This window comes from Herpailurus yagouaroundi, unplaced genomic scaffold, assembly GCF_014898765.1.
Source record: "Herpailurus yagouaroundi ecotype Mexico unplaced genomic scaffold, PumYag 142, whole genome shotgun sequence".
Taxonomy (NCBI): Eukaryota; Metazoa; Chordata; class Mammalia; order Carnivora; family Felidae; genus Herpailurus; species Herpailurus yagouaroundi.
Genome location: NW_024412397.1, coordinates 60,878,890 through 60,893,597, shown reverse-complemented (window position 1 = coordinate 60,893,597; position 14,708 = coordinate 60,878,890).

Below are 14,708 nucleotides of genomic sequence, written 5' to 3'. Positions count from 1 at the left end.
GAAAATCTCAATGACCTATATAACAAGAGATTACATCAGTAAAAAAAAAAACAAAAAACAAAAAAAAAAAAAACCCTGCCAACAAAGAGAATCCCAGGACCAGATGATTTCACTGGTGAATTCTACCAAATATTAAAAAAAAAATTAAAGCAAACTTTCTCAAGTGCTTTAAAAAATAGAAGAGAAAGGAATACTTCTTAACTCATTCTATGAGGCCAAAATTACCCTGATACCGAAGCCAGACAAAGATATTACAAGAAAAGAAAATGATAGACCAACATCCCCAATGACTACAGACGAAAAAATCCTCAATAAAACACTAACAAACTGAACCCAGCAGCATAGGGCACATAAACATCATGATCAAGTGGGATTTATCTCAGAAATGCAAGGGCGGGTGGTTCAATATAAGAAAATTAATCAATTGAATGCACTACATTAGTAGAACAAAGAAGGAAAAAAAGCCCCACAATCACCACAATTGATGGAGTAAAAGCATTTGACAAAATCCACTACCTTTTCATCATAAAAACACTCAACAAACTAGAAATAGAAGGGAACGTCCTCAAAATGGCAGTGGGCATTTATGAAAAACTCCACAGCTAACATCACACTCAATGATGAAAAACTGAAATCTTTCCTGCTAGTATCAGGAACAAGACAAGGATGCCTACTTTGGACCCTTATCTTCAAAATTTTACTGATTGTTATATCGAGAACAATTAAGCAAAAAAAGAAAAAAAAAGGAATAAAAGACATTCAAATCATAAAGAAAGAAAGAAAACTATCCATATTCACAGATGACATAATCCTATGTAAAATCCTACAGTATCCTTATGAAAATGATTAGAGCTCATAAATGAATTCAGCAAGTTGCAGGACACAAGATCAACACACAAAAACCAATTGCATTTCTATACATTAGCAATAAACAATCTAAAGGGAAATTAAGGAAGCAATTGCATTTTCACAGTAACATTAAAAAGAATAAAACAGTTCGGAATAAACTTAACTGAAAAGGTACAAGACTTGTACACTGAAAACCACAAAATGTTGTTGAAAGAAATTCTAGAAGACCTAGGTAAGTGGAAAGTCTTCTGTGTCCATGGGTTGGAAGACGTAATACTGTTAAGATGGCAGTATTTCCCAAAGCAATTTACAGATCTGCTGCAATTCCTATCAAAACTCTAAGAGGCTTTTTTTGCAGCAATGGGAAAGCCAATGCTGAAGTTTATACAAAATTGCAGGGCACCCTAAACAGTCAAAACAAAGGGTAAGGCTGCAGTGCTCATATTTCTTAATTTTGAAACTCAGTACAAAGCTACAGTAATCAAAATAATGTGGTATTGGCATAAGGATATACCATAAATAAAGGTATATGTGAGAACATATTCATATAGATCATGGAATAGAATTGAGGCTTTATAAATGACCTATACATCTATTTTTCAACATGTCTGTTGAGATCATTCAATGGGGAAAGAATAATCTCTTCGACAAATTGTGCTGAAGAAGGAAGTTGGAACTCTATCTCACCCCATATACAAGAATTAATGCAAAATGGTGCTTAAAACTATGAAAATCCGGGGCGCCTGGGTGGCTCAGTCGGTTGGGCAACTGACTTTGGCTCAGGTCATGATCTCGCAGTCCGTGAGTTCGAGTCCCGCGTCAGGCTCTGTGCTGACAGCTCAGAGCCTGGAGCCTGTTTCCGATTCTGTGTCTCCCTCTCTCTCTGACCCTCCCCTGTTCATGCTCTCTCTGTCTCAAAACTAAATAAACGTAAAAAAAAATTTAAAAAAATAAAAAAATAAAACTATGAAAATCCTAGAAGATAAGGTAGGACTAAATCTTTATGACCGTTAGATTTGGCAATGATTTCTTACATATACTATCAAAAGTATATGTAAGAAAAGAAAAGAAAACATAAACTGAACTTCATCAAAATGAAAAATTTTTGTGAATCAAAGAACACAATCAACAAAAAAAGGAAAAGCCACAGAATCAGAGAAAATATTTGTTAAATCACGTACTCGGGGCGCCTGGGTGGCGCAGTCGGTTAAGCGTCCGACTTCAGCCAGGTCACGATCTCGCGGTCCGTGAGTTCGAGCCCCGCGTCGGGCTCTGGGCTGATGGCTCAGAGCCTGGAGCCTGTTTCCCATTCTGCGTCTCCCTCTCTCTCTGCCCCTCCCCCGTTCATGCTCTGTCTCTCTCTGTCCCCAAAAAATAAATAAACGTGGAAAAAAAATGTAAAAAAAAAAAAAAAAAAAATCACGTACTCAGTCAAGGTCTAGGATCCAAAATATGGAAAGAACTCTTAAAACCCAACAACTAAAATACAAGCAACCCAATTCGAAATGTTCCAAAGACTGGAATAGACATTTCTCCAGAGGAGACGTACAAATGGCCACCGAGCGCATGAAAAGATGCTCAACATCGATAGTCATTAGGGAAATGCAAGTTGAAACTATAGTGAGATACCAATTCACAATCACTAGGATGGCTATAACAACAATAACAGAGAAAGGGAAAAAACAAGTGTTGGCGAGGGTATAGAGAAATTGAAATCTTCACACGATGCTGGTTAGAACATAAAATGACACAGCTGTCCCTCAACAAGTTAAACATTACTCTATGACCTGGCAAATTCTACTCCTGGGAAAAAGCCCAAAAGAATTTAAAACAGGTGTTCAGATAAAAATTGGCACACAAGTGCTCATAATAGCACTATTTTCAATAGACCAAAGTTGGAAACAACCCAAATGAATGAATAATGAATGAGTAAACAAAATGTGGTATGCGATGGAATATTATTCAGCCACAAAAAGGAATGAAGTACTGATAAATGTCACAACATGGATGAATCTAGAGAACATGCTGGATGAAGAAGCCAGGCAGAAAAAGCAACATATTGGAGGATTCCATTCAGATGAAATCTCCAGAATAGGCAAATCCATAGAGACAGAAGGCAGATGAGTGATTGCCTGGGGCTGGGGGAAGCAGGTAACAGGAACTACTACTTAAAGGGTATTGGTGTCCTTTGGAGGTGATGAAAATGCTCAGGAACTAAATGGCGGTGATGGTTGCCTAACATTGTGAATGTACTGAATGCCACTGACCAGTGCACTTTATAAAGTGGTTAAAATGATAAAATTTAAGTTACATGACTTTAAACACAAATCAAATCATTATTAATTCAGAGGCGCCTCGGTGGCTCAGTCGGTTAAGCCTCCAACTTCGGCTCAGGTCATGATCTCACAGCTCGTGGGTTCGAGCCCCACGTCGGGCTCTGTGTTGACAGCTCGGAGCCTGGAGCCTGCTACGCGTTCCATGTCTCCCTCTCTCTCTGCCCCTCCCCTGCTCCTGCTCTGTCTCTTTCTCAAAAGTAAATAATGTTAAACAATTTTTAAAAATCATTACTGTTCAAATGGTAAATTATAGATATCATCTAAACTTCATTCAGTGTCATATTTTTCTGAAAGTGAACAACTCTGCAAATGCACCGAAAACATCTTGCCTCAGATGGAAGTCATTTCTGTTGCCTTGTCAATATTCAGTTGCAAACACTTAGAAGCCAGGGTCCATGTACTCATCTCTGAAGTTTTCACAGTCCTGCCATCCCACCATCCCACCCGGAAACGTACAGTTGCCTTATTCATGCCTTACTCAGCAGCACATTCCCTTTTTATACTGTCTTCCCAACACATTCAATGTGGATTTCATGGCCACGACATGAAATTTTGAAGTTTTTAAAAATAAGTTGTGTTTATGAATTTCTTTCTTTTCTATCCTTTTAAAATTCAGTTTTGAAGTTATTTAAAAAATTTTTTTTAAATGTTTTTATTTATTTTTGAGACAGAGAGAGACAGAGCATGAGCAGGGGAGGAACAGAGAGAGAGAGAGAGAGAGAGAGACACAGAATCCGAAGCAGGCTCCAGGCTCCGAGCTGGCAGCACAGAGCCCGACGCGGGGTTCGAACTCACGAACCGAGAGATCATGACCTGAGCCGAAGTTGGACGCCCAACGACCGAGCCACCCAGGCGCCCCATGAAGTTATTTATATAATGACAACAAAAAGAAGAGCACGTGCAAATAAGTGTGGGGATTAAAACAACTCGTCAGTGAGCACACAAGTCAGTTGGTAGCAGCAGAAGTGCTGTACTAGAGAGTAAGTTAGTCACACCTCTCGAGCTTGCATTGTGCACAAGAATCACCTAGAGAGAGATCTTACTGAAATGCAGATTCTGATTCAGGAGGTCTGGAATGGGGCCTGGGAATGTGCATTGCTAACACACTCCCAGGGGATGCCACGCTGCTGGTTCGTGGTCCACACTCTGAGAAGCAAGGTGCTGAAGCAAGCCCTGAGCACCAGCCAGGCCTCCAGGATATTTTTCTGGAGGGAACCGGACAGTCCACGAGTCCAGGACACTGATAAGTGCAGGTCTGCTATAAACATTTCTCTCCCACCGGGTCAGGCTTCTCATTATATGAATGCAGAAGCTGAACACAGAAAAGCTGAAGGACTTACTCAAACAGGGCAAGTGGGCAGTGGGTGAGCAGGCATTCAGATGCGGGTCCGCTTGGCTCCGAAGCCTGTGGTCTTCCCACTGGATGTCTTGCACGGATGCTCAGGGAAGGGCTACAGGAAATGATGGCATTTCTGGCCAACCTGCCCAGAGGAAACAGCAAAAAGGAGAAAATAGTTTCCAGGGCAAGATCGGTGACTTTCGGGATCGCTTACAAATCATTAGAAGGGTCAGCTAAAGGTAAGAGGCTAGACACTCTCTTCCTTAAATTGACGTATTACCACAAACACTTGGGGCTTGCAGAGTTCCTATTAGCTTCTAATTATTTTTATCGTCACCATTTTCTCCAACATCCTGGTGCTTTTTGAGTGAATTGTGACTGGAAAGTTAACTTCTTGGCTCTCTGTTGTCTGGAAAAATGATCAGAAACTAGGCACAAATGAACAATTGGGCATAGTGCAGTGATGTTATTGCCTACCTCATTCCTTAGAAGAAAGGTTGCTCCAGAAATAGAGAGTATTGTTTTGTTTTGTTTTGTTTTGAATCAGACTGCTCATTTGAATTCATATTCACTGCTTTATTATGCTGAAAATTGCACATGACTTCTTTGGATCTTTGGCTCAATCATCACTTTGATGTTTTATTTATTGATGCAAAAAAGGGACCTGCCTTTCAAGTTTGTTATCTCTCATTTCAATGGAATTTTTCAAAGCATCCAGAAACTAGCTTCATAGTACTGTCTACCCAGTTTGGAATTGGCACAAGATTCTGAAGTGTTATTGGTGCCCCTGGGTGTTTCCTGCCATTTAGTTTCAAGCTAATAAGGAAATGCAGAGGTTGGCTAGAGTTTGCTATGAATACTGTAGATAGACATTTGTACTGGAACACACTCAAAGAAGTTTCTTTAGAGAATGCATTTTATCGTACCAGGGACTTTGTTTTTTTGGCCATTGAAATGATTTGTATTTGGAAATCAGAGCCATTTCTCATCTTTGACCAACTCTTTTGTGAAGTCTGAACTTCCATGTTTATGGAATCTGTCTGTGACATCATTCAGCCGTTTCCATGGCAAAGAAAGTAATTTTTAAAAAGTTTAGAGGGGCGCCTGGGTGGCGCGGTTGGTTAGGCGTCCGACTTCAGCCAGGTCACGATCTCGCGGTCCGTGAGTTCGAGCCCCGCGTCGGGCTCTGGGCTGATGGCTCAGAGCCTGGAGTCTGTTTCCGATTCTGTGTCTCCCTCTCTCTCTGCCCCTCCCCCGTTCATGCTCTGTCTCTCTCTCTGTCCCAAAAATAAATAAAAACGTTGAAAAAAAAAAAAAGAAAAAAAAAGAAAAAGTTTAGAAAAAGTCAAGGAAAAGACAATATAAAATGTAATATTGTTTTTGGAGAAATGTCTATTCCAGTCCTGTGCCTATTTTGAAAATTAAGTTACTTCTTTTGTGTTTGGCTACTGAGTTGTAGTAATTCCTTATACCTTATATTTCTTGGAATATTAACCCCTAATTAGATATATGATTTGTAATTTTTTTTTCCTATTCCATAGGTTGCCTTTTTATTCTAATAATTGTTTCCTTTGCTCTGCAGAAGCTTTTGAGTTTGATGCAGGCTACTGATTTATTTTTCCTTTTGTTGCCCTTGCTTTTGGAGTCACATTCAAGAAATAATTGCCAAGACCAATATCATGAAGATACTCTCCTATGTTTTCTTCTTAGGAATTTTACAGTTTCAGGTGACATGTTCAAGCTTTTAATCCATTTTTATTTGAACTTTGTATATGGTGAAGGGTTCAATTTCATGTTTTTGGGTGTGGATATCCAGTTTTCCCAGAATCATTTGTTGAAGAGGCTGTTCCCATGTTTTTCTAGTGCCCTCGTCAAAGATGACTTCCTGTATAAGTCTGACTTTATTTCTGGGCTCTCTGTTCTGTTCTATTGGTTTATGTCTTTATGCCAATACCACACTGTTTTAATTACTGTAGCTTTGTATATATTTTGAAATCAGGGAGTATGATGCCTCTAGCTTTGTTCTTCCTCAGGATAGCTTGGGCTCTTCAGGGTCCTTTGTGGTTCCATATATATTTTAGTATTATTTTTTCTATTTCTGCAAAAAATGCCATTGAGATTTTGAAGGAATTACACTGAATCTGTAGATCTCTCTGGCTAGTATGGACATTTTAACAACATGAATTTGTCCACTCCATGAGCTGGATGTCTTTCCATTTATTGTGTCTTTAATTTCTTTCATCAGTGTTTTATAGTTTTCAGTGTGTAAATCTTTTGCTTTCTTAGTTAAGTTCATTCTAATATGAAAAAACAAGCTATGAAATTAGAGGATATATTTGCAAACTATGAATCTGACAAGAGGTTAATATTTTAAAAATATAACTCTTACAATCCAAGAGCAAAAGACATAAATATCCTGATTATACAATGAACAATGAAAAGAATTATGCACAATGATTAAGTGGAATTTATTTCAGGCATGCAAGTCTGGTTCAACATTTGAAAATCAAAAATGTAATCCATCACACCAATAGAAAAAAAAAAAGGAAAATCACATGATGACATCAATAGATACAGTAAAAGTATTTGACAATATCCAACATCCACTCATGATAAAAATCCTCACTAAACTAGGAATAGAGGACTTAAGTCTCCAACTTGATAAAGACTACCTACGAAAACCTACAACAAACATCATCTCCAATGGTGACAAACTGGAAACTTTCCCACTGAAACCAAGTACAAGGCAAGGACATCCCCTCTCACCATCACTTTTCAATATCATATTAGAAGTTGTAGCTAATGCAAAAAGGCAAGAAAAGGAAATAAAATACATGCGGATTGGGGAAGAAGAAATAAAACTGGGTTCACGGTTGACATGGTCATCTGTGTAGAAAATCTGAAAGAATCAACAAAAAACCTTCTGGGACTAATAGGTGATTATAGAAAGGTTGTTGGGACATAGGAGTAATATACAAAAGTCACTTTCCTACATAGTAGCAACAAGTGGAATTTTTTTTTTTAACGTTTGTTTATTTTTGAGACAGAGAGAGACAGAGCATGAATGGGGGAGGGTCAGAGAGAGGGAGACACAGAATCTGAAACAGGCTCCAGGCTCCAAGCTGTCAGCACAGAGTCCGACGCGGGGCTCGAACCCACGGACCGTGAGATCATGACCTGAGCCGAAGTCGGACGCCCAACCGACCGAGCCACCCAGGCGCCCCAACAAGCGGAATTTAAAATTAAAAATACAACGTCATTTACATTAGCACTCTAAAAAAATTAATACTTAGGTATAAATCAAATAAAATATGTACAAGATCTATATGAGGAAAACTACAAACCTCTGAGGAATAAAATAAAATAGCTAAATAAATGAAGAAACGTTCCATATTCATGGATAGGAAGACTCAATAGTTTCAAGATGTCAGTTCTTCCCAAATTGATCTATAGATTCAGTGCACACCCAATCAAAATTTCAGCAAGTTATTTTGTGGATACTGACAAATGGGTTCTACAATTTATGTAGCAAGGCAAAAGACCCAGAATAATTGACACAATATTGAAGAACTAAGTGGGAGGGCTGACACTACTGGACTTCAAGATTTACTTTAAAACTACAGTAACCAAAACAGTGTAGTACTGGGGAAAGAATAAGCAAATAGATCAATGGGACAGAACAGAGAGCCCAGAAATAGACTCACATTAATGTACTCAGCTGACCTTTGACAAAAGAACAAAGGCAATACAAGTATCAACAAATGGTGCTAGAACAACTGGACATCCATATGCAAAAAAAAAAAAAAAAAAAAAAAAAGAACCTAGACACAGACATTTCCGCTTTACAAAAATACCCAAAATGAATCATAGACCTAATGGTAAAACATAAAACTCCTGGAAGATAACATAGGAAAAAAACCCAGATGAACTTAGGTAGGGCAATGACTTTTTAGATACAATACCAAAGGCATGATCCACACACAAAAAAGTAATAATTGATAAGCTGGACTTCATTAAAATTAAAAACTTCTGCCCTGTGAAATACAATGTCAACAGAATGAGAAGACAAGCTTCAGACTAGGAGAAAATATTTACAAAATAAACACCTGATAAAGAACTGTTATCCAAAATATACAAAAAAAAAAAAAACCTATTTAAACCAAAGAATAAGAAAACAAAAAGTCCAATTTAGAAAATGGGCTCAAGACCTTAATGGACACCTCATCAAAGAAGATATACAGATGGAAAAGAAGCATATGAAAAGATGCTCCATATCATATGTCATCAGGGAAATGTAGATTAAAACAATGAGATACCACCACACAGCTATTAGAATGAACACCACCAAATGCTGGTGAGGATGTGGAACATCAGGAACTCTCACCCATTGCTGAGGGAATGCAAAATGGTACAGCCACTTGCAAGACAATTTGATGGTTTCTTACAAAACTAAACATCCTCTTACCGTATGCTCCAACAAGAATGCTCCTTGGTATATAGCCAAAGGAGTTGAAAACTCATGCCTAGCCAAAAACCTGCACATGGATATTTATAACAATTTGATTCATAATTGCCAAAACTTAGAAGCAGCCAAGATGCTTTTCAACGTGTGAATCAATCAACTGCGGTACATCTAGAAAATGAAATGTTATTCAGTAGCAAAAAAGAAATGATCTATCAAGCCATGTAAAAACACGGAGGAACCTTAAATGCATGTCACTAAGTGAAGAAGCCAACCTGAAAAGCACTACATATTGTATGATCCAATGACATGACATTCTAGACAATGCAAAACTATGGAGACGGTAAAATGGCCAATAGTTGCCAGGGGTTAGTGGGGTGGAATGGGGGAGGGATGAATAGGCGGAACACAGAAGATATTTAGGGCAATGAAAATGCTCTGTATGATACCAGAATGATGGATACCTGTTACTGTACATTTGGCCAAACCCATAGAAGGCACAGCACCAAGAGTGAACTGTAATGTAAAACCATGGACTTTTGGTGATAATGGTGGGTCAACATAAGTTCATCTATCCTAACAAATGTACCACTCGGGTGCCAGGATGTTGATAATGGTGGAGGCTGTGAATGTCTGGGAGCAGGAAGCATCTGAGAAATCTCTGTACCTACCCCTCAATTATGCTGTGAACCTTAAACTGCTCTAAAAACATAAAGTTTTATTTAAAAAAATGAGCAAAGGACTTAAGTAGGCATTTCTCCGAAATGACATACAAATTGCCAATGGGTACACTAAAATCATTAGGGACCTGCAAATAAAGACCATAATGAAATATTACCTTCTACCTGCTAAGACGGCCCTTATAAAACCACTTCACCACCACCACCACAATAAACTGATAACAAGTATTGGAGAAGACATGGAGAGATTGGAACCCTTGTAACTGCTGATGAGAATGTAAAATGGTGCGGCCACCATGGAAACTAATATGGTGGTTCCTCAGATACTTAAAAATAGAATTGCCATCTGACCCAGCCATTCCACTTCTGCCTATTTGTTCAAGAGAAATGAAATCACGGTCTCACAAAGATATCTGTACCATGTTCGCTGCGGCATTGTTTATAATAACCAAGATGTAGAAACAACCTGAATGTCCATCAACAGACAAATGGATACATGGGGTATATGCACATCATGAAATTTTGCTCGGCATTAAAAAAGAAGGAAATCCTGCAAAATGTGACAACACGAATGAGCTAGAAGTACATTATGCTAAGTGTAAGAAGCCACTCAGAAGGACAGATGCTGTATTATTGCATTTATATGTGGTATGCAACATAGTCAAACTCACAGAATCAGAGAGTGGAATAGTGGTTGTCAGAGGCTGTGGGGCGAGGGAAATGGTTATTGTTCTTCAACAGGCATAAAGTTTCAGTTATGCGAAACACGTAAGTTCTAGAGATCTGCTGTACAACATCGTGCCTATAGTTCACAATACTTTCCTGTACATTTCAAATTCTGTTAAAAGCCTAGACATTCTCAATCTTCTTACTATAATAAAAAAATAATACATGTAACACACACCACGTTTTGGCATTGAACTCTTCATATTGAAAATAAAAGCGTCAACTAATTCAAAGTCATAGTGACTACGTAAGTCACCTATGGGAAGATGAATAGGGCATGCAGGCAAATAGAAGAGAGCTTGGGGTGAAAACGTGAAATCTGATCTGAATTAAATGATCAGTTACTCCCCTCCCCCAAGTGGAGAGTGAAGCTTGTGTAATATGGAAAATATTTTTCACTCAGCATGCCCTCATGGAACCTGAGCAGTTCAGCTTCTCGTCCACGTCTCTCCTCTTCTTGTTTGCCCCCTCCCCCTGTCCAGCAGTTAACCTGTCTCCATGGAAATGCGATCTGCAGTGTGAGGGGCCACCACGAGTGTGGGCATGGGCCCCGGAAGATTGGGTCAGGTAAGGAAGGACTTTACTGCTTATGAAAGGAGGCAGCTCCTTGGAAAGGCTGCCACCAGATTCGCCCAGATGTCCTAGAAGCGCTAAGGCATCGTCTCAAAAAAAAAAGATTCAAATGCATATTTATGTGTTCCCTCTAATGAGAGCAGATGTGCCACAAAGATAGAAAAACGAAGCTGGTCACCAAAAGTGGGGGAAATGAAGGTTATTTATGAAGGAATGCACCAAAAATGAAGGGCAAGCAATGAGGGTCCAAGCCTGGTGGGGAGCCATGCAGGGTGTGGGAGGAAGGGCTTCCAGAGAGAGCAGAGAAGACAGCTGTGTGGAGAGGACTGTCTGGTAGGAGCCATGGCTCTGGCAGCTGACCAAAGTGAGCCAACGGGGGGAGAGCCAGGGCTCCTACCAGCCAGTCCTCTCCACACCCTCTCCACAGACTCACCCACCCCTCTCCTCCCGCCTATACCCCCATTGGCTGAGGTCGGTCAGATGGCCAGGGAGTGCATGGCTGCCATCTGTGTGGGGACCCAGGCGGGGAAGAGTGGAGCCCAGATCTGGACCTGGAGAAACCAGCAGATATTGCCCTGCTCAGCTTACCATGGAGTCCTTCCCCTGGACTTTCCACTGGGCCTCTCCTGCTGAGCATGGCTTCTAGAACTTCATCCTCAAGACGTAGGTGAGCCTGTATACCTGAAATGTCTAGGCTATGGCCTGGCTGATAACACCACCCCACAAAGGGGAGCAATGGCTGAATATCTGACTTGGGTGAAAGAACTAAAAGGCACAATGGAGAGCTGAAGGGAGTGATGGACTGAACAATGACTATTTAGCCACCCTGGCAGATGTGGCTTTACCTGGACTGTGTGATAAGCCAGGGCCAAGATGAAAGTTGGCCTAAAATATACTTTGGCCCCAGAGAGCACGGACGCTAGTTCATGTACTTCTACGCAGAGGATCCCTCCCATGCACAACATGCTGTTTCTAAGGACTTCCACTGAATGCATTAAATATCTCTCCGGCTTGACCCGAGGGGCTCAAATACCTGTCCCTCGAACCTTAAATATCAAGTGTGTGCTTGCGTGTGAGGAGCCCATCCTGAAGGCACCTTTACCCATTGGTCTAGTAGACCTTGGACCAACCAGGAAAGATCAGGACGGAATCATCTTGGGTTGGCTGAGGAACTGAGGGTCGTCACTCAAGCCTGACGAGGTTTGGAAGTTGAAAAGGCCCACTTGTTGCAAAGAGGGCATCGGTTGTTCTGTCCAGATGGTTCCCGAAGCCTTCTGGGAGGAAAGAGTCTCCCTCGGCTTTCCCAAGCCTGATCCTGGGAGGAATGACTGGGAGTTTCACTCTCAAACTTAAAAGCAGAGACCAATGCCCCCCAAGTCTCTCTTCTCTCTCTATCCTGAGATCGGGGACTAACATATGCTTCGTAAGCTTTGCTTGCTGTGTCTCCACATGTTCTGGAAGGGTGGGTGATAAAGTCCCTAAAGAAAAACTGGTTTGTTTGTAGGGAATTAGGACAAGCAAACCATGACCAGACTTTTCAGCAAGAACTCCAGACTGCAAATCGTGGTACTAGGTTGAAGATTAAACAAAGCAATATACGTAGACAACCAATTATGATGCAATATATTTGGTGAGCATTCAAGAAATGGCTGCCGTGCTTGAGAAAACCAGGCTGAACTGCTGGGGCATAAAAAAAAAAAAAAAAAAAAAACAGCTCACTAAAAGCTCTTTGATTCCCTAATCCTTGACCTCAGGGAGCTTCACCTTCATCATCTACAACATGAAATTAATAACACGTTTTTGGTCTGCTCTAGAGTTGATCGAAGTTTCCAGGCAGTTTAATGCTTGTTTAAGGCTATTCGCTAGCCTTATTTTAACAAACATTTAACACCTAGTCAAATTTCATGGGCAATAGAATCTGGAACACGTAATGGGGAAGAATTGATTTGTACGTTGACAAAATACACACACGGTTAAAAGAACAGAAAGATCTTCCCATTGATAAAGGGCCGAAAAAGCATTGAAAATGCATAAAGATGTCCACCGGAATTGGATAATGATTGCCTCTCTTTCTACATAGGTGGCAGAGAACTCTATAAACGAGGTTCTTTCTTTTTAATGGCCCACGGTGCATGTATTGCTGTGCTCTCCATCTGATACTAGGAAGAGAATTCATTTCAAAAGCTTAATTTGTGCAAAGGGATTTTAAGACAAAGCAGCCCTATGTGTTCCTAAGGTGTCTTTTGTTTCCAGGGAGAGCAAGGCAGCAATAGCGGAAGAGGTGTTTTCTTGCAAATACGAGTTTCCCAGGACATGCTTCGAGACTGCACACTCTTTTCAGGGAATTTTTTTTTTTTTTTTTTTTTTTTTTTTTTTTAATGCTCTACTTAGGCACTATGAGTTGAGAATACTGCGAGGCTGGTTAACTATTTTCTTTTACATAAGTGATGCTGGGACTGAGAGGGTAAGACCGCAACATGCAACCGATATCCTAATTTTTCCATCTATGAGATATCTCAGTTTCAATGAGGTGTCTCAAGACTTCAAACTGATTCCAGGGCAGAGGCATTACCCTGGGCCTAGCATATGAGAACACAGCCTATTTTAGTTAGGGAACAGGAAGATATTCTGTAAATGAGCTTTATTTATTTTTAAAAAAATTTGTGAAATGTTTATTCATCCATTTTGACAGAGAGGGAGCACGTGCACGAGAATGGGGGAGGAGCAGAGAGAGAGGGAGAGAGAGAGAATCCCAAGCAGGCTCTGAGCTGTCAGTGCAGAGCCTGACACGGGGCTTGATCCCACTGACTGTGAGATCATAACCTGAGCCCAAGTCGAGAATCAGACACTGAACCGATGGAGCCACCCAGGCGCCCCATAAATGAGCTTTCTTAATACACAGTGTCCCTCACCTGTTTGTTATAACCTTGATCTTCTGAAGGTTACATACGTCCTCTCAATTGTCCTACCTATGTTGCCGTATCTGCTGCAGAAAAAGCCCGAGCCTCAAGTGCCTAAAGTCCTCAGGAAATACAATTCCCAGCCTTCTGAGGATCTTTCCCAGCCTTTCATATCGCTTGAGAGGGAGACACTTCAGGAGGAATAAGAAGGCCGGAGCAGTCCCTGAGCGGCTGACCAAGCTGCCAGGAGCCCCTCCAGCTCAGGAGGATGAAGATTTACCCACCGGTTGCCGCGGTGGCGTGGAGGCCTGGGGCTGCAAAGTGTTGCTCTCTGTGCCCGCAAACCCTCTAACCTCTAAATTCTAAGGTAAGAGCTACACAAGATTGATTAAGTGAAGGGGGTGTGGAATTTCTCAGGTGGTGTTCCAGAGGGCGTAGGGCTCTCAGAGGTGACTGTGTGGCAGATGTGAGACACCAAGAGACCAAAAGGAATCCACGGAAACCATGGGGGTGCCCACCGGTGGGATCCTGCAACCTGCTGCCCAGTGTGCCGTGCATTGGAGTAAAAGAGCTGTGTGCTCTTGCTCAGTGTGGCACCCTTTGTGGAGCACAACTTGGTGTCGGGTCTCCCCTGGAGTAGTGTGGTTATGTCACGTGAGCGATGTGACATAACGTCATCACGTCTCAGTCAATGGAGAAGCTGGAGGTCATAACCCCCCCCCCCCCCCCAGTATTTTTTTCTCATGATAGTGTCACTTACTTCTGCCTGCCGGAACACCGGGGAAATGGGGCAATCATAAAATAGGAGTCCCACGTACCTTCAGAGACTGTTTACCCTGCAAG